The 18,521-nt window shown below is 45.6% G+C and overlaps 1 pseudogene; it reads right to left on the bottom strand.

Moving 5' to 3' along the window:
• Nucleotides 1-8,285: 8,285 nt before the first annotated feature.
• Nucleotides 8,286-8,404, bottom strand: LOC144774602 (U4 spliceosomal RNA; annotated as a pseudogene).
• Nucleotides 8,405-18,521: the final 10,117 nt, after the last annotated feature.

The raw sequence follows: 18,521 nt of genomic DNA, 5'->3' as shown, positions 1-18,521 counted from the left end.
AATGCATTTTTTTAAGTTAGCCTATGTTTTAAAGTTAATATAGGGAATAATAGTTAAATTCAATATACTTACCTATTTTTTGATGACGATACTGTGGTTTTCTTTATTTTTGTAGTTCATAGTTTGATTTTACATACAAATTATGTAAAGTCAATATGTATCCTCAATATTTATTAAGTCATATCTATGTCACTGATATTTTCGTTGTCTATTTTAGGTCATACAGCCGTCCAGACTAATCCCCAGACTTTCAGCACCCAAGAGTTGCACAGTGAATTACCATTGATCCGTTGCTGTGCTCACTGAAATGTGCATCCCTTGACCAAGCAATAGTCTCTTGGGGAAAAAGGGATTTGCTGCCTAAGGCCGACATGGAGTTTCCATTCATGTTATTACCACTCCACCCTAAGAATTTTTGGCCTTCAGTTTTCACTTTGAAGGGTCCTTATTTTTTTACAAGAGCTTCGTATAGGTTGTGTTCCTTAATTGTGCAACTTTTTTAGTGTCTGAAGACAGTATTTTAAGCCAATACATTGTCAAAAACAATGCATTTATCATTGAGAATGGAACAGAAATCTGTTCAATAGAATAGCCAGTAGTTTTTAGGTTGAGGCCTGTTGCTAAGATGTGTGTCTTCTGGTGGAAAGAAGTAGAAGAGAGGGACACTGTCATCACTGATCCTATATAATTTACTTCACATGGTCCTGAAGAGAATAGCAGGTCACCGGAGGGTTCAAATTAAAACCCTTTCCCGTGTCATTCTGTGAGTGAAGGAAGCTTTGTACAATCGCTTTGTAAGCCCATAATGGAGCTAGGGGAAGCTTATTTGCACCGTTTGGAGACAGCCGCTTCAATGTTATGCCCCTTTCCCACTTAAAAAAATAGGAGTCTTATACAGATATCATACCCTACCTCTGGACTGGAACTGTTAGACAAGGAATAAACACATTAACTAAAAATACTTCATGTGTGCATTGATCAGGAAGGCACATTGTGGCGGTATAAACTGCCACCCTTTGCTTCATACAAGTCTCTTGAGTTGCTGTATAAAAAAAAGACATTTGGCAAAAGGCACAAAGAAAATATTTCCACCATGACATCGTGAAAGTATTTTCTTGGCAAGCGTCAGCACTACGGATCTGCATCTGATCCATGGAAATGAATAAGCAGGTTTAAACTCCAACTGTGCCTCCACAACTCAAGGAACAAATAATTTCCCATTTTTGGAAGAATGCTAAAAAGATCAGGTTTGTGGTTGACTGTCTCCAAAAATTGGTTTAGATAGTGCTGCAGATTTATCATCCCCAAGGCTCACTGGTAACTTAGTCCTCAGTGGGGAGTTTCAATGTGTTGCCCAGTGCCTGGTAAGAACTTTGACCACTTCTTCATAAATAACAAATGCAATTGTTAAATCCAGGCAGACTCAACCAAGTCCTGGCACGGTTCCTTTATAGAATGCTAAAGGCCCTTTGCTGCGGAATACCTGATATGCACAATCCATGATGTTTTAATATATCCTTAGAGCCCGACAATTCGGGCTCTACCGGCCATTAAAGCCCCGCTCCAGCATTAAAGGCCTGAGCCACAGGTGAGGGCCTTTAATGGATGTTAGAGCCTGCTACCGAGGGCTCTAAGGCTATCACAACATTCCGCCCCTATAGGGCAAAATGTTCTAATTTGTAAAACAAAGGCCTCATGGACCCCGTGGGGGTTGAAATCCCCGCGGTCTCTGTGAGGCCTTTCTTCACAGCAACAGCTGTGAACAAACGTTGAAATGTTGATGCTCCAGGCTTCTACCAGCCACTAAAAGCCATGAGCACTCCAATGTCTTCAATGGATCACTCAACATTCCAATGTTCTAGTACATACTTCTGGGGTTTCAGGCCCTGCATCCTGGTTTTAACAACATCTACTGGAGTGTTACCAAAGACGCCAGCGGCCCCAGCTCTGATCTCAAATTCAACTTTAACAAAGGGATTCATATCTCTGTGAGGGTCAACAACTGTATTCCAGAGCTGCAAGGATGACATCAGGAAGAAGCAGATGGCCTGGTTGGATCATTGTTTGAGAACAGCAACTGTTACTCCCTAAGTTCCGCAGAGATCTTGTTCTCTTATGATCTCTCGAACTCCATGGAAGAAACCTTGATATTTTGGCGCGGATGAGCACCGAACGTGAATAAATTTCCCCTGACTGCAAATTTAGGAATTGAACCGTAAAGAAGAGAGCTTAGCCCACGGTACAGACCCATCACACCGCGATCCTGAGCAGTCAGCCTCACACAGTGAACAATGCCCCTGTATCGAGAGGGTTTGATCTTTTATCCAGCTGCAACTGTGTTTTCACGTATTCAGTAGCAGAGGTGATGCAGATTACAATGCCTCCGTCAATGCCACCTTCACTCACGATACTTCTGTGGATAATTGATCTTCCAGCAAATGTTTTATTTTATAAATCTAATTACAGGCTTCAAACTGGTCTTGAAAATCTTTTTCCCACCAATACAACCAAGTAACATCAGGTGGTATCATGAAGCTCCAGCTGCGACTATGCCTTCAGACCAGCCAGAATGGCCTTCCCCAGGTGAGTAAGCTTGGGTCACCCACCCCACGCATGAGACTGAGCCGAGGCCAGAGCTAGAGTCCTGCGCAGAGAGGAGGTTCGGGTGCCACAGGGACCCTCGGAAATGCTGAAGAACAGCACAAAGGATGACATGTCTCCCAGTACAGATGGGCAGCATCATCATGAAACTGGAACTGATATTCCCAATTTTTGGGGTAGAAATCCCGGTCAGGTATTGTATTGACCTGCAGCATTTATATAGTGCTTACTATCTCAAAGTGGGGTACTGAAGCGCTTGCCTATATAGGTAACACTCTACACCATGAAGGGAGTGTGATTGGAAGGGTGTTGTCTTTGTTTTAAGCCTATGTGGGAATTGTTTCCATGTCGTGCGTGATGTGATGACCACGAGTTGTGGTTATCGTGTAATGGGACTCAGTGAGTAGCAGTGTGATGGATGATGTAGTAAGGGACAGATGAACAGATTTATAGTTTTCAGGATGCCGATGGCTTTGAACAGCTCTGCAGATCCCATTATAATTACTGCAGTGGGTTATCCAATCTGAGATTTTGTGTATAGTTGTGGTCCTGAGCTGGCATACATGTGTACTGTTGCGCTACACACACTCCTCACTGCCTTAGACACACCTGTTATTTCTGGCCAAGTTTATTCTGTGGGCTCTTTTGTTGGTTTTTGTGAGGAAAATGTGCCACTTCGCTAATCTGCCGCCTGGCTAAATAGAGTCACGTGATAAAAGGACCTCTGCCAACAATCCTTCAGACCAAGTGGTGACAAAGCAGCGGGAAACTACAAAGCATGTCCCTAGCCCTCTTGGCACAACGAAAACTGTTCATTTGTATGACAAAAGATGATTAGTGCCTGAGAGCTGCTTGAATGGGGCTGATTGACAAAGTGTGAATTGAGTGGCAAACAAGCACACCTCTGTCTCAAGCTGTGTTCTTATGAACTCTCTGGAGTTCTTCTCTCTACACAGGGACCTCTTACTGTGTGAACAAAATAAAATGATTAAATGTAAATCTTGACAAAGCGAATAAAGATGCTGTTAGTTGCGAATGCATGGAAAACACTGTGTCCTGGGGTAGCTCTTATAAAGGTAAAACATTCTTTCAAAAATGTGATACTAATGTTTGTACCAACACCTTTTAGCTACGGTTGTGACCTACTAAAGGCAGAGCTCGGACTTGTATGCCTGTTTACTGAAACAGCCTCCTTACAGGCCACCCAGGGAAAACTGTGCAAAACGTTGCTGCCAGAGGCTGGGATGACATCACAGCTTCAGGCAGCTTCAGCTTTTAGGTCCCGCCTGCAACAGTGCATACGCTGCTTGGACATGCGCTTGTGCTTGTGGCACTGTTGCGTACATCAAGGGGCTTGCATCCAGCCCACTCCTAACCCTGTGGAGGATTTTTTGTCACTCTTATTTAGGTCTTGCCTGCAACAGCACATATGGTGCTTGCACAAGTGATCTCGCTTGTGAAAATATTGTATACATCAAGGGGCTTGCATCAAGCCCATTGCTTACCATGTGGGGGATTCTTTATCACTCTTATTTAGGTCTCGCCTGCAACAGCACACGGGGTGCTTGCACATGTGATCTCCCTTGCAAGACAATTGTGTACAACAAGGGGCTTGTAGTCTGCCACTGCTTACCATTTATTGTCTTCTTTATCACTTTTATTTGGTGCTTTGTAATAGGGCAGCGTGCGCCACAGCGCCACTGTTAGAAGGGGTGATCTCAGAGGGCCAGGTTATGCTCACCCGACCACCCCGTGACCCACCTCTCGCACAAATAATGCCGAGTCTTAACGGAGGTCCTCACCGGGGAGGACTTCGAGTCTAGGATCGTACACACTGAGCTCACACCACACTTACGAACGGACACCACACCGTAGGTTTTCAGTAACAAGTTCTTTATGAACAGTAAAAAGGAATCAGCACTCTTATTTACAAGCGATCGAGGGATCGTAAAGTCTCAGGAATTCAGGGGGAAGCGGGACAGTCTTAGTCTTTAGGCCAGTACGAAGCGTACCCTGCGCACAGCTCTCAATCCTCGAGCCGGGGGATACGAAGAGGTGATGGTCGTACTGGTTGCTTCACTCACTTCAGGTAGACTCAGGTCGTGTTGGTAGCGTCGATGGTCCAGCCGGACCAGTGTACTCCTCGAGCCGCGACGAGGTCAGCAGGGCTCGATCCGGAGGTCAGTTCTTGAGGAGCCGCGACCACGTCCGCAGGGCTCAGGATATTCCGTGTAGGTCTCTTCAGAGTTCAAGATTGAGCCGCGACGAGGTCAGCAGGGCTACGATGTTCTAGTTCCGTCTTTACGAGGATGAGCCGCGTCAGCGTCAGCAGGGCTCCGATGTTCCAGTTCCGTCTTTGCGAGGATGAGCCGCGACAGCGTCAGCAGGGCTAGAATAGTCCGAAGGTTCAGTTTTCCCCAAGGTTCAGCCGCGATCAGATCAGCAGGGCTTTCTTGTCCAGGATACAACTGCCCGCTAGTTCTCGGGCGGGCCTTGATATAGTCCAGTGGCCCTTTGATGTCCGGATCCTCGCAGGCGGAGGTCTCATGCCTTGTAGGCTGGTTGTTGGAGAGGTCTGTCGGTTGGCCCTTTGATCCCTTTGAAGATGTGTCTGGGAATTCCCAGACGCCCAGCAGGGTCTGGAGCCAGCACTCGGGGAGGCCAGAGGTGTGATCGAAACCGGCCCACAGGGGAAGGCCAGAGGTGTGATAGAAACCAGTCTCTCAGGGGGAGGCCGGAGGTGCAATCAAAACTCCCGGTCTTATCTCACTCGGGGAACCCTTTACCCCCCAGCCGGGACTGGCGCGTCTGGAGCCTAAGTTTCGCTGGGGCCGGGGTCAGGCTAGGCCCAGGGAGTCAGGGACCTTGGGAAGGGAAAATGGCTGCCGGGGGCCCTGTGGGGTGATGCAGGTTCTGGGCGCTCGGAGCCGGGAAGGAGGACGGGGGCATGCGGGGCTGGTCGTTGGTTGGCGGGGTCATGCAGGGTTTGTGGGCGTACATGGACAGGACGAACAAGGGCTTCTGGGTGCAGGGCTAGGCTAACGGGGTGCTGAGGAACGGGGGGAACCACGCCACGAGGCCAGGTCCAACAGCCACTTATTCTAAGGCTGGAGCATGAACCAAGTACTAATTGCTTCTGCTCGAATACTGTCCTACCGCTGATTGAGGTACTATTGATTTTTTTAAGTTTCTTCTTTTGCTTCTTCCCCTTCATACACCCTCAGGGGAGACCTAAAAAGCGCACTGACGTGGCCCGCACTAACTGTGCCATAGGGCTTGTTTTACCCATCCCATTGACCGTTCCGTTCAACCCACCCTCCTGTTGCTCATGTTGACCGTCCCCTCTAACCCCCTTCATGTTGTCCCTGTTGCTTACCCAATGTGGAAAAAAGTGCTATCTATGATGTGGTGACCACGTCCTAGTGCTTTTATTTAACTTTGCAGTCCTAGCTTCTCTTCACCCGTGCCTGTTTGCCTAATGTTAGGCTCAGCACTGCACTTCTCTACCACGTGCACAGTTACTGTCCTAGTAAGACTGTGCTGTCACCCTGTGCACCAGGGCCTGTGTGGCCATAAAAAGCAGCAGAATCCCACCATCTCTGCAGCACAGATAGTAACCCTGTGGTCTGAGCAGTCTTAAGAGGTGCCATTGTGTACCTGGGCAGTGACAGTCTTGCTTCAGTGAGGAAGCAGTGGCATCAAAGGCAGCCGGAAGAGACTTGAAGATCGGGACCCCCCCAGCGTTCCTCTTCCCCTTGACCCTGCCAGTGCACCTTCTTGCCTCTGCTTCCTGGTGTCAGCCTCTGTTAGAGCAAATGCAAGGCAGGATCTGGGTGGGCGGCGGCTATAAATGGTCAGAATACTGGGAGGGAGGGGGTGTGTCAATCATGAATGATTCTGCTGCCCAGCCTTTGTTGCTAGTGCAAAAAAGGGAATTTTGGAAAAAGGACGAACAAATAACAAAATATTTGACAAATAGGTGACTATTAATTCTCCTATTTCGGTGGCCTTAGTCCACTGTTACTATTGTTTATTTAACAAAGCCATCGCTAGAAGTAAAACACGTGATAACAAGTTTTATTTACTGTAATCACCAACCGGTTATTTTTCCATAAGTACTTTGTTTTTCTTTATCAAACTTTTTTCACTATGCACAATTATACATACCTCTATATACAATTATGTACAGTTATATACAAAACCACACCACAGTTTATACACAGAACAATGTACAAGGATTGTCTTGTTCACCCAACAAAAAATACAGTACAATCTAGAAGATACACTAGAAGGTAGTCAGACACAAGTGGTTCTGAAAGAAAATTATACAGAACCTACAATGGGATCATGTCACATGGATACAAATTCCAAAACAAGATAACATAAAGGACTCCTCCAGAATGAAAGTGTTGACGCGGTCGCGTTTCGGCCTTCCAAACAATCTGGCCTCCTTAGGACTGGGTAATAAGATACTCCTATCGCTACTCCAATGGCAACCTACGCCTATGCCTCACAATCTTGATCAAACCTTAACAAACATGTGTCTTCGTAATTTCAAACAAATTCCGGATTTAGGTGAGGGAGGAAAATTAGAAAATCCTCACAGGGCTCATGCTCCTCAATCGCGGGTGAATAATGGCCCTCACGGATCACATCTTTTCTTACTCCATTATCGATGTGTCTCGCATTCCGACCATAAACTGGCGCCATTCAGGTAAGCAAATTACCGTTTAATCTTGTTGCTAGTGCAGCATGCATTGACACGTATTTATTGTCCAACTCAAGGTATCACCAGTCATTTTTTTTTAGAGCAAAACCACCATCTAATGCCGTGGACTCATCCACCCTGAGTACACCACTTATACCACTTAGGATGGAGAGGATTATCTTTAGAAATTAGCAATGTGCATTATGCAGTTGCAGTAAATCAACTTTTATACCGTCATGAGAGGTGCAGGGTTCTACTATTTTTTGTTTTTGATCCCCAGTTACATTGGAGACAGAAAGACTTCTGTTTAAAATATCCTGTGACCAGATTAAAAACATTCATCTTTCTTATTTTTCGTATGTGTGTTTTCGTGCATGGCCTGTTTTCCCTGCAGTTTTTTGCTTGGAATTATGGTACATGTAATTTCAGTTCCCACTCATTTTCTTTTGAGCAGTTCATGAACCATATTTAATTTTTCTCTAATCCCTTTAGAGGACTATAACATTCTCCAATACCCCAGTGTGCAGTTTTTTTGGCTTCAATCATATGTGTCAAAGGCTATGTGATTGTGGGGGTTGTATGATGGAACAGCGCATGCCTTTATCATCCAAGCCTTTAAAAGGTGGTTTCTACGATGCACCTACCTATGCAACGAACAAATACCATGCATACCTTTAGGACACTGTGTTGAAATATACGATAATGTATATTTTTACGTTAAAAATGTTTTATATTTATTAAAATTCAGTAAAGTATGTGAAATGAGGCAGAGCAGTAATATTTTACAAAACAAATTTTACATTAAAACATTTAAAGATTAATGCCGCAATACAACTAACACCTAAATCATTAACAATCAATCATTGAGTCCATGAAAAATTGAGATCCAATGCAAGCTTCCTTTATAGTAAGTCCAGTCTTTTATTGTTGTATGATGATAATTATTTTTTCTTTTCCATATCATTCAACATCAAATTCTTCAAGAAGATATTCATAAAACGCAAAAACACAAGGTACACTCCACAGCCTTTCAATAAGCAATAATCGCGCCTCGGTTAGACCTCAATGGCTACGATACTGCCACAGTCTAACTATGTCAAGTACTTACCTCGGGGCAGTCAAAATTACTATTCTATCTCCCCTGGATTCTTAGACGACAACCCCCCCCCCCTCACTTTTTCCTCATGGGTTCTTACCTGAGGCAGGTGCTGGACATTGACTAAAGGGAAAAATTACTGTTTGGAATCCACCATGTATTTACCTCACAGTGTGTAGTGGACAGAGACTGGGAGGTAAAATTACTATTCTAACTCCGCCTGGTTCTTACCTTAGGGCAGGGGCTGGACAGAGACTGGGGGAGAAATCACTTATTTTACAGTACAATTTACTTACATGTTTTTCTATTCTACAGAACTTATAATATATCCAATAATTTGGCAAGTGTAAGATGTGTCAAGAAAATTTACCAAACAACACGCCCTCTGGAAAAAGAGACAAAAACCTTGCCATGTAAATATTCTGTAAAAAAGCTCAACATAACCAAACCTAACAATTTTCTTTCAACAGGCAACTTACAATACGGCTAAAACATGTCTCCTTTTTTCAGTGATAATAAAATATATTTTTCGTTATAAATTCATTGTCTGAAATAACCACAGACCATTTCCCCTTAACAGATATAAAGCTCACAATAAATTACACCACAGTTTGAAAACGTTCCATTCACAAAAGTTGTTTTCCTTCTAAATATCAGCAAGTGTCTTGTAAATGTGAGCACAGATTTTCTCAGAATACCTGCTGCAGGTTTACGAGGACCAAAAGTTAGCAAAAATCAACACTCATTGGGGTTAGGTATAGGCGAGGCAACAAAGAAGTTTGAGAAAAAAAGTGAGGGCCTCATTTGCAAAAAAGTAGCATAAGGCAGCACAGCAATTCATTTGCTGCAAAACCCTAGGCCAATTTGAAAGGACAGGAATGCATCATATTTACGAGGTACGGTGCATTCCTGTCCTTTCAGCCGGCGCACAATTTGGTACCTAGCGCCAGAGGCGCAACTAGAGCCACATTTCGGGGGGGGGCTAAGAAAAAATTTCGGGGGGGGGGGGGGCTGAAACTTTAAGCAGTAGGTAGAGTGGCGCTACAGGGGCTCTTAGAAGGGGTGAAACATCAACAAATCCTCTTCAACATGCACATGGTCTTTTAAAGACCTGTGAAGTGCTCGGGTGCGGCTGCGTGTGTGCCCAGGAGCTTTCTGAGCCCGGGCTGCCACACACGGCGGGGGGGGGGGGGGGGTGAAGCCCTCTGATTCCAATGGGTGTTGGGCGCCTGCCTAGTGCCAACGCAGACACCCATGCACCATGTTGCAAGGGTGTCTGCATTATTGGCACCTTCCTGCACAAAAACAATCCATGGACGTGTTTTCCTCATTCTATGTGTGCTGCATGAAGCCCACATTCAAAGAGGGAAAAAACAGGAGAAATTAAAACATGTCCCCTCATTATGCCTGCTCTGGGGAGGTGTAAGGTTTTGGAGCTGCCCCAGGTTCACGTGATTCTGTAAATCTGGGGCAGAATCAAAATCCAACACCCACCGCAATGCCCATGGAACGCCTCTTTGACGCAGAGTAAGGCAAAGCAGTGCTTTGCGCTTCCTTGACTTACTTCATATCTATGAGGCCTTGCGGAGCCGTGCAGGGTGGCTTTACATTGTCTCATAGATATGATTGAGAGGCCTGCGCCACAGTGATGCTTCAGCAGCAAAGTACATCCCCCCTGAGCTGCTACTTATGTTCAACCATACCGAATATGATTAACTCTTAGGTAGCTGTGTATTCTTGTTTTGCTTCATACTGTACTGTACCAATACATATAGTGCTTCCTACACCTAGGAGAGGCACTGAAGCGCATGCCTGCATTGGTGGTATGCAACACCGTGCAAGGTGAGTGATTGGAAGGGTGTTCTTTTTGCTTCTTGTTGTCCATGAAATAACAGATAATAAGCATTTGGTCTCACAAATTATTTTCAATTGTTGACTGCAGCTTTTAAGTAATTTCAAGTTTCTGCTACTTTCCTTTTTGAAACGTTTCCACCTCTTGGAAACATACAACCAGCTGCAGTGCAGCCGTGTGCATAAATGGCGTGAGAAAAAATCGCACACTGCGTCTGCGACGTCAATAGAGAAGTCGCTGCCTTCCACGGGCTGCAGATCTGAGGAGCCGCGCGGCGGCGCGCTGTGGGATGAACACCCCCCCACCCCCATTCCAAGAGCACAGGGAGATGATGAAATCTGTTTGCCTGGCTCGCTAATCCCTCTGAGGTACAGAAACACATGATACCCCCATGTGGGTTTCTATTCTGTGGACAACTTTGAAACAAGCATTGAAAATGCAATAGGTCTCGCAATAGAAGAGTTTAACTTTTTTCGTTTTGCAAATGGATGAGTGGCGTTGCGTGGATGAGTGGCGTTGCGTGGATGAGTGGCGTTGCGTGGATGAGTGGCGTGTGAGAGTGGCGTTGCGTGTGAGAGTGGCGTTGCGTGTGAGAGTGGCGTTGCGTGTGAGAGTGGCGTTGCGTGTGTGAGTGACGTTGCGTGGGTGAGTGGGGTTGGAATGCAATAGGTTTCGCATTAGAAAAGTTGTAGTTATTGGTCTTGTAAATGACAATTTATTTATTTTTTCGTTGTTAAAATTGATAAATTGATGGCTTTGTCATTTACAATGCCAATAGTTATAACTTTTGCGAATGTGACACCTATAGCATTTGGAATGCAACATGTTTTGTATTTATGTGACTTATATGGCAGCTCTGGTCGTTAAAAATTGCTAAATTGATGGCTTTGTCATTTACAATGCCAATAGTTATAACTTTTGCGAATGTGACACCTATAGCATTTGGAATGCAACATGTTTTGTATTTATGTGACTTATATGGCAGCTCTGGTCGTTATGCTACATCTCTAGATAGTTTTATCTTTCGCAAATGTGACACCTATTGTAACACAATATGTGTTGTGAGTGAGGGTGAGGGGTTGAGGGTGAGTGAGGGTGAGGGGTTGAGGGTGAGTGAGGGTGAGGGGTTGAGGGTGAGTGAGGGTGAGGGTGAGTGAGGGTGAGGGTGGGTGAGGGTGGGTGAGGGTGAGTGAGGGTGGGTGAGGGGTTGAGGGTGAGTGAGGGTGAGGGGTTGAGGGTGAGGGGTTGAGGGTGAGTGAGGGTGAGTGAGGGTGAGTGAGGGTGAGGGTGAGTGTGGGTGAGGGTTTGAGGGTGAGTGAGGGTGAGTGAGGGTGAGTGAGGGTGAGTGTTATTAATTGTACATATGGGAACTATTTGGGGGAAAGTGCAGACGCCAACCTGCAGCAACCCAGCTCGGGTCACAAAGAAATATGCCAGGCTAAGAGAACATATTACAGTAAGCAAGCGGATACTTGCGCCCAATATGGAATGGCAGCTGTCAGTGAACGTGTAGTGTTGTTAGTGCCCATTATTAGTGTGTTATCACTGCGGTAGACACAGCTGTGCGGTTACAGTAGCACGCCACTCCTAGTTAGTGCTGTGATGGTACTGTTCACTGTTTATGTATTAATGGCAGCTGTTAGAGTGTTGGCAGTGTCCACTGTTGACCCCTGAGATAGAACGTAGAGCAGATAGGTAGGAGGCAGCAGGGCCAAGTGAGGTAGGTAAAAGTAGCTGCTGGCAGCATTACTTCCCTGGCTGTCCTGCTCTATGAATCGATCTACACTGGATCCCAGACTTGAAGCGCAAACTGGAGAGCTGCGGGGGGGCAGGCACCTCCTGGATTAGCAGTTGGAGCAGGACATTATATTTGGAAACGGGTGTGGAGCGACAGAAAGTGGGGGGGATGGGAGAGAAAACAGCCAGAGGAAAAAATTTGAAAAAGGCCTATGGAAACGCAGTGAAATGAAAGGGGGAAGCCACCTAGGAAGAGCCTGGGTAAGCGGAGTAGGAAAGCCCGTATTTTGCTTTGCGGTTTATTTTCGTATTATGTTTCGCTCTGGATTGTATATCTGTTGACAGCTTAATGTCCTTTTGGGCGTGTAATCAGTGTAATCAGTTATTTCCTGCAGCGCAGCATTTTGTTCTTTATGTAAGGGAGTGAGTTTTTTTTTCACAAAATGGGTGTAGTGGCACAATTACGAACAATCTTACTCTTAAATAACAAGCCGTGAGGGGCGGTAGGTGTTTGGGGAAGATATACGGGAGAGTAACTTAACTGCAAGCAGCGCCGTGTGCCAGTGAGTCGCTGTAAAGCCTTGAATACATAAACACCAAGACTAACCTTCCAAACACTTTTAGTTTGCTAAAACTGAATTTATTTTCACATAAAAAAGGAATTTTTGTTCTAAATAGGAACATAAAGCAGGTAATAATTTGCTAAAGCTATATTTTGCATATTTACAATACCATCACACATTTACATGGACGCACGGGAACACACACTTAGGGTGCCTGTTGATTTTAGAAACTATAGCAACTTTTGTTTTGCAGGAATGTGGGATATGCACCTGGGGGAGGGGAAAGGAGCCGAGAAAAGCTAACACTGCTCACTGCATTTGTATTAATGCAGCGCATTATTTCCGGATCGTGGCGCTGAAGCAGATTAACGACGGAATTACTAGGATTTGCCCAAATGCATCCATGTGACACTGCCTTCTAGTCTCAGCAACGCACAAGCATTGTGGGACATGTAGTTTCAGGTTTTACATTAATCAGGACCTACAAGTCAGGCCGGTCTAGAATATAAATTACAGTTTGAAACAAAATATAGTTAAGGCGGGCTGAGGCGGTTATATACGACGCGGGTCATCTGTCTGTGACTGGATGAACTACGATGCTTAAATCCGCCCAGCTTTTTCTCGTTATTCAGTTACCCCCAATAGTGAAGTCGGCTCAATAACTACTAAGTGGAGCCCTGCAACGTGCTATTGTTATTTAGTACTTTTAACTGTGCAATGGCACCATCACCATGCTTTAAGAACAGGAGATTGCCTAGCGAGATGTATATGGCCTTATTTGTAATGTTAAAACCTGAAACTACTAGTCCCAGACTGCAAAGCGTCCTCTCCTAAAACATTAGAATCATTTTAAAGGTGGAAAACAAAACTGCATGGTCCAGTATGCACATTAGTTCCCCGGACTCATCACAGCTTTCCCCACCATGCATACAAGAAGCTAGGGCAAGATCTTTAATCCCAAAATCTTTTTTATTAAAACAAGCTCAAGTTGAATACATACTTTTCATTGTTAATCATGCATGCAATACAGTTGTCAATTTGTGTAACATTTGTTGGATGTCAAGTACATTCATCGACCCCCAAGAGCGACCCTAGGGTCGGCTACAAGAGTTTATGGCCAGAGCGGCAACTTTAGATGTATATGAAACAGGCAAGATCGATTATACATCCATACATTTAATACACACTTTTAGGCACCTCAACTCCCTCTGTATTTGCGCCACTGAGACCAGACCTTCTCCCACTTCTACTTGACGATTTCTGACTATTTAGGACAGTAAAGATTATGGGTGTGGTGCTGTTAAACAATCAAACAGAAAAAGGACTGGATCAGCTAAATCAATAATTGCTCAAGTTTACCATATTGAGGGCCAATATGTTCTGACTCATCCAAGTGAATGTTGATGAGGAATCATAATACGCCCACAATGCAAAAGTAAATGACAAGCTGCGAACAAAGCATCCGAAAGCAGCCTAAAGGGGAGAAAGGAGGGGTGAGTGTAAGCCGAGGTCACACGGCAGGCAGGGGAGGGGGCGGAGCGGGGAGAGCGAGAGCGGCATGTGGGTGTAAAGAAGCCGGGCCGGGCAGGGGAGGGGGCGGAGCGGGGAGAGCGAGAGCGGCATGTGGGTGTGAAGAAGCCGGGCCGGGCAGGGGAGGGGGCGGAGCGGAGCGGGGAGAGCGAGAGCGGCATGTGGGTGTGAAGAAGCCGGGCCTTTGAAGTGAAGCTAAGCTTCACTTCAAAGGTGTCGGAGGAATGCGGGCGGCTGTGCACGCGCTTTTAAGCTCAATGCACATGCGCATTGAGCTTAAAAGTCACGGGCACTGCAAGGAATCGCCACGATTCCTTGCTTCGTAGTTAAACGTTGTTTGAGCCGCAATAGGCTCGCAAGCTCGATGCGCATGCGCATCGACAGGCGAGACCTAAAAAGCGCTCTGCAGACTGGCTTGCACAGAGGCCAAACACAGAAGGGATGAGTGGAAATGAAGACGCAATTCACGTTTCTACTGCTCTCATGGAAATAGACTGAAGTTCCTCGCCAGCTGCGAGAGATTGCGCAAGTGCCTTTCGATGCACCAGACATGAATAGGAAACAAGCATTTGCAATGCAATAGGTCTCGTATTAGGAAAGTTTGAGCTATTGGTATTGTAAATGACAATTTTTTATTTAGGTTTTGTTTTTGAAAATAGCGAAATTAATAGCTTTGTCATTTACCATGCCAATAGTTATAACTTTCGCAAATGTGACACCTATAGCATTTGTAATGCAATATGTGTTGTATTTACGTGACTTACATGTATTGATATTACAAATAACAATGGTTTTTAATTTTTTTAAATAATTAATACTTAAATAAAAGTCTGATGCCTGATGTTTGTGGATGTCTGACACTTGTGGATGCCTGACGCTTGTGGATGCCTGATGCTTGTGGATGTCTGACGCCTGATGCTTGCGGATGTCTGACGCTTGCGGATGTCTGACGCTTGCGGATGTCTGACGCCTGCGGATGTCTGACGCCTGTGGATGTCTGACGCTTGCGGATGTCTGACGCCTGTGGATGTCTGACGCTTGCGGATGTCTGATGCTTGCGGATGTCTGATGCTTGCGGATGTCCATGGGCGTCCGCAGGGGAGGGCAAGGGGGGCACTTGCCCCCCCCTGGAACACCGGTCCGTCACTATTGACAGCCCCCACAGTCGTGTTTGTCTGCAGGGCCGTCAATTTTAAAAGCGTGAGAAAGCGCTTGCAATGACGGTCCTGCTGATGGGCAAGAGAGAAGGTCCGGGCCTGGCTGCTCCCACAGCTTGAAGCAGAGGCGCACCTAGAGTCAAATTTCGGGGGGGGCACATTTTTCAAGCTAAGGAAGAGTGGAGCTGCAGCCAGGGGCCCTAGGTAGAGGTGAAAACCATCAAAGCCTCATTAACGCCAGCACCGAATTACACAATTCGCCCAGAGATGCAATGGGTGTGTCTGCCTGTTTTTTGCGAGATCAATTGGAAAGTCCTTCTGTGCACTCGTGATTTATTCATACTCAAGCTATATTCCTTTCTTTTGTTGGTGCTACTACATCCTGGTACCTACTCTTTAGGTGCCCTTTCTATACCCTATCGTGTGTGGTGCAGACACTTCTGTTCCGATGGATGTGTGCACTTTTCAGCGAACATTAAAGTTTCATCAATTTCTTTTCCATGGTAATAATCAGTTTTAATTCATATTTTGGTTTCCATTGTTAACTGTTGTTATACGTTTTTTAATATATCCATTATTTCTAAAATAAAATAAAATAATGGATATATTAAAAAACAGTTAACAATGGAAACCAAAGTATGAATTAAAATATTTTGTTGACAACTGAAAAAGAGTTAAAACTGAACAGAAGTGTCTGCACCACACACGATATGCCTGTTTTTTGCACCATAAGCACTATTATTACAGAAGGGTCTGCAATGAGATGGATTAAAGAGTTTACGCCTTGAGCTCCAAAGGGGCAGTCCCTCATGTTCATTGCAGTATCGAGTGTAGCCCCTGGACCACTGTCTGTACTCACTGTCGCCTGCCATGATTCACGAAGGGAAACCTGTCCCACAGAGACAACTTTTCTTTTCTGAATCATGTACCAACTGCAGCTCAGTGTTGGTATCAGATCAACGGTTTGCGACTGCCATTGCGTTTGAAAACCATTGATATATGTCATTGTAAATTGCAATTTGAAGATAGCACCCTTTCCACTGCCCCTCCAAATTCCAATATGAAGTAAGATGCAGAACCCCTTTTGTCAATCATGAAGGTTATACACAACTCTAAAAAGGGGTTTTGCAGTAGCAACCACTGTGATGCTGCAAATTGTAAGCTTTATGACCACAACATCCTTTTGTATTTGAGGGCCCTAGTTATTTAGATAAAGCAGGATGTGCAGTGAAAGGAATGACGTTACAAATGAGTAGTGCCTTTAATGCTCTGGAAATGCTAGGATCTCCAATCTACCTCTCTACCTCTCTCTCTTTACCTCTCTCTCTACCTCTCTCTCTACCTCTCTCTCTCTACCTCTCTCTCTACGTCTCTCTCTCTACCTCTACCTCTCTCTCTACACCTCTCTACCTCTCGCGATCTCTCTCTCTCTCTCTCTCTACCTCTCTCTCTCTACCTCTCCCTCTCCCTCTACCTCTCTCTCTTTACCTCTCCCCCTCTCTCTCTCTCTACCTCTCTCTCTCCACCTCTTTCTCTCTCTCTACCTCTCTACCACTACCTCTCTACCTCTCTCTCTACCTCTCTCTCTTTACCTCTCTCTCTACCTCTCTACCTCCCTCTACCTCTCTCTCTACGTCCCTCTCTCTGTCTCTCTTTACCTCTACCTCTACCTACCTCTCTACACCTCTCTACCTCTTGCTATCTCTCTCTCTCTCTACCTCTGTCTCTCTCTACCTCTCTCTCTCTACCTCTACCTCTCTCTCTCTCTACCTCTCTCTCTACCTCTCTCTACCTCTCTCTCTACCTCTCTCTCTACCTCTCTCTCTACCTCTCTCTCTACCTCTCTCTCTACCTCTCTACCACTACCTCTCTAGCTCTACCTCTCTCTCTACCTCTCTCTCTCTCTTCCTCTCCCTCTCTACCTCTCCCTCTCTACCTCTCTCTCGCTACCTCTCTCTCTACCTCTCTCTCTCTCCCTCTCTACCTCTCTCTCTCTCCCTCTCTACCTCTCTCTCTACCACTCTCTACCTCTCTACCTCTACCTCTACCTCTACTTCTCTCCCTCTCCCCCTCTACCTCTCTCCCTACCTCTACCTCTCTCTCTCTACCTCTCTCTCTACCTCTAGTACTCTACCTCTCTCTCTACCTCTAGTACTCTACCTCTCTCTCTCTCTCTCTCTCTCTCTACCACTCTCTCTCTCGCTCTACCTGTACGTCTCTCTCTACCTCTCTCTCTCTACTGCTCTCTCTCTCTACCTCTCTCTCTACCCCTCTTTCTCTCTCTACCTCTCTACCTCTACCTCTCTCTCTACCTTTCTCTCTCTCTCTCTCCCTACCTCTACCTCTACCTCTCTCTCTCTACCTCTCACTCTACCCCGCTCTACCCCTCTCTACCCATCCCTACCTCTCTCTCTACCTCTCTCTCTACCCCTCTCTTCCTCTCTCTCTCTCTACCTCTCTCTATCTACCTCTCTCTCTACCTCTTTATCTCTTTACCTCTCTCACCCTCTCTACCTCTCATACTCTCTCTCTACCTCTACCTCTCTACCTCTACCTCTACCTCTCTACCTCTCTCCCTCTCTACCTCTCTACCTCTCTACCTCTCTCTCTCTCCCTCTATCTCTATACCTCTCTCTCTACCTTTACACCTCTACCTCTCTCTACCTCTCTCTCTCCCCCTACCTCTACCTCTACCTCTTTCTACCTCTCTACCTCTCTCTCTCTACCTCTCTCTCTACTTCTCTCTACCTCTGTCTCTCTACCTCTCTACACCTCTCTCTCTCTACCTCTCTCTACCTCTCTACACCTGTCTATCTCTCAACCAGTTGAATTCCGGGAAGCCCAAACCATCAGTATTTCAAATCTGCACATGAAACATGGGTAGGATGAGCCGTGCAGCTCAGAAAGGGATGTTCTTTTTACATCATTTGTATTTAATAGAATTGGGAAGCAGGAGAGCAGTCTCACAGTTGAGATAGGGATTCACATACACTGGTGACAGCTTTTGAATTGGCTTTAAAACCATTCAAAGATGGCTGCAGCATCTACGTGGGATGTGGTGGACTAAGTGGCAGCCGGAGCCATATAGCACTGCTTGTCATTTAAAAAAAACCCCAGCATTGACATAGCCAATAGGTCTCCCCTTTGGGACCTTATACGTGTTTAGTTGTCTAGTACAATATCCTTGGTGCAACAACTTCAAGTGTTGCATGGCTAAACACTTATAAGGTCCCAAAGGCGAGACCTATTGGCTATGCCAATGCTTGTTTGTTTTTTC

Source organism: Lissotriton helveticus, chromosome 8 (assembly GCF_964261635.1).
Source record: "Lissotriton helveticus chromosome 8, aLisHel1.1, whole genome shotgun sequence".
NCBI classification, from domain to species: domain Eukaryota; kingdom Metazoa; phylum Chordata; class Amphibia; order Caudata; family Salamandridae; genus Lissotriton; species Lissotriton helveticus.
The sequence above is the reverse complement of the archived record's forward strand: the minus strand, read 5'-3'. Positions and strand labels throughout refer to the sequence as shown.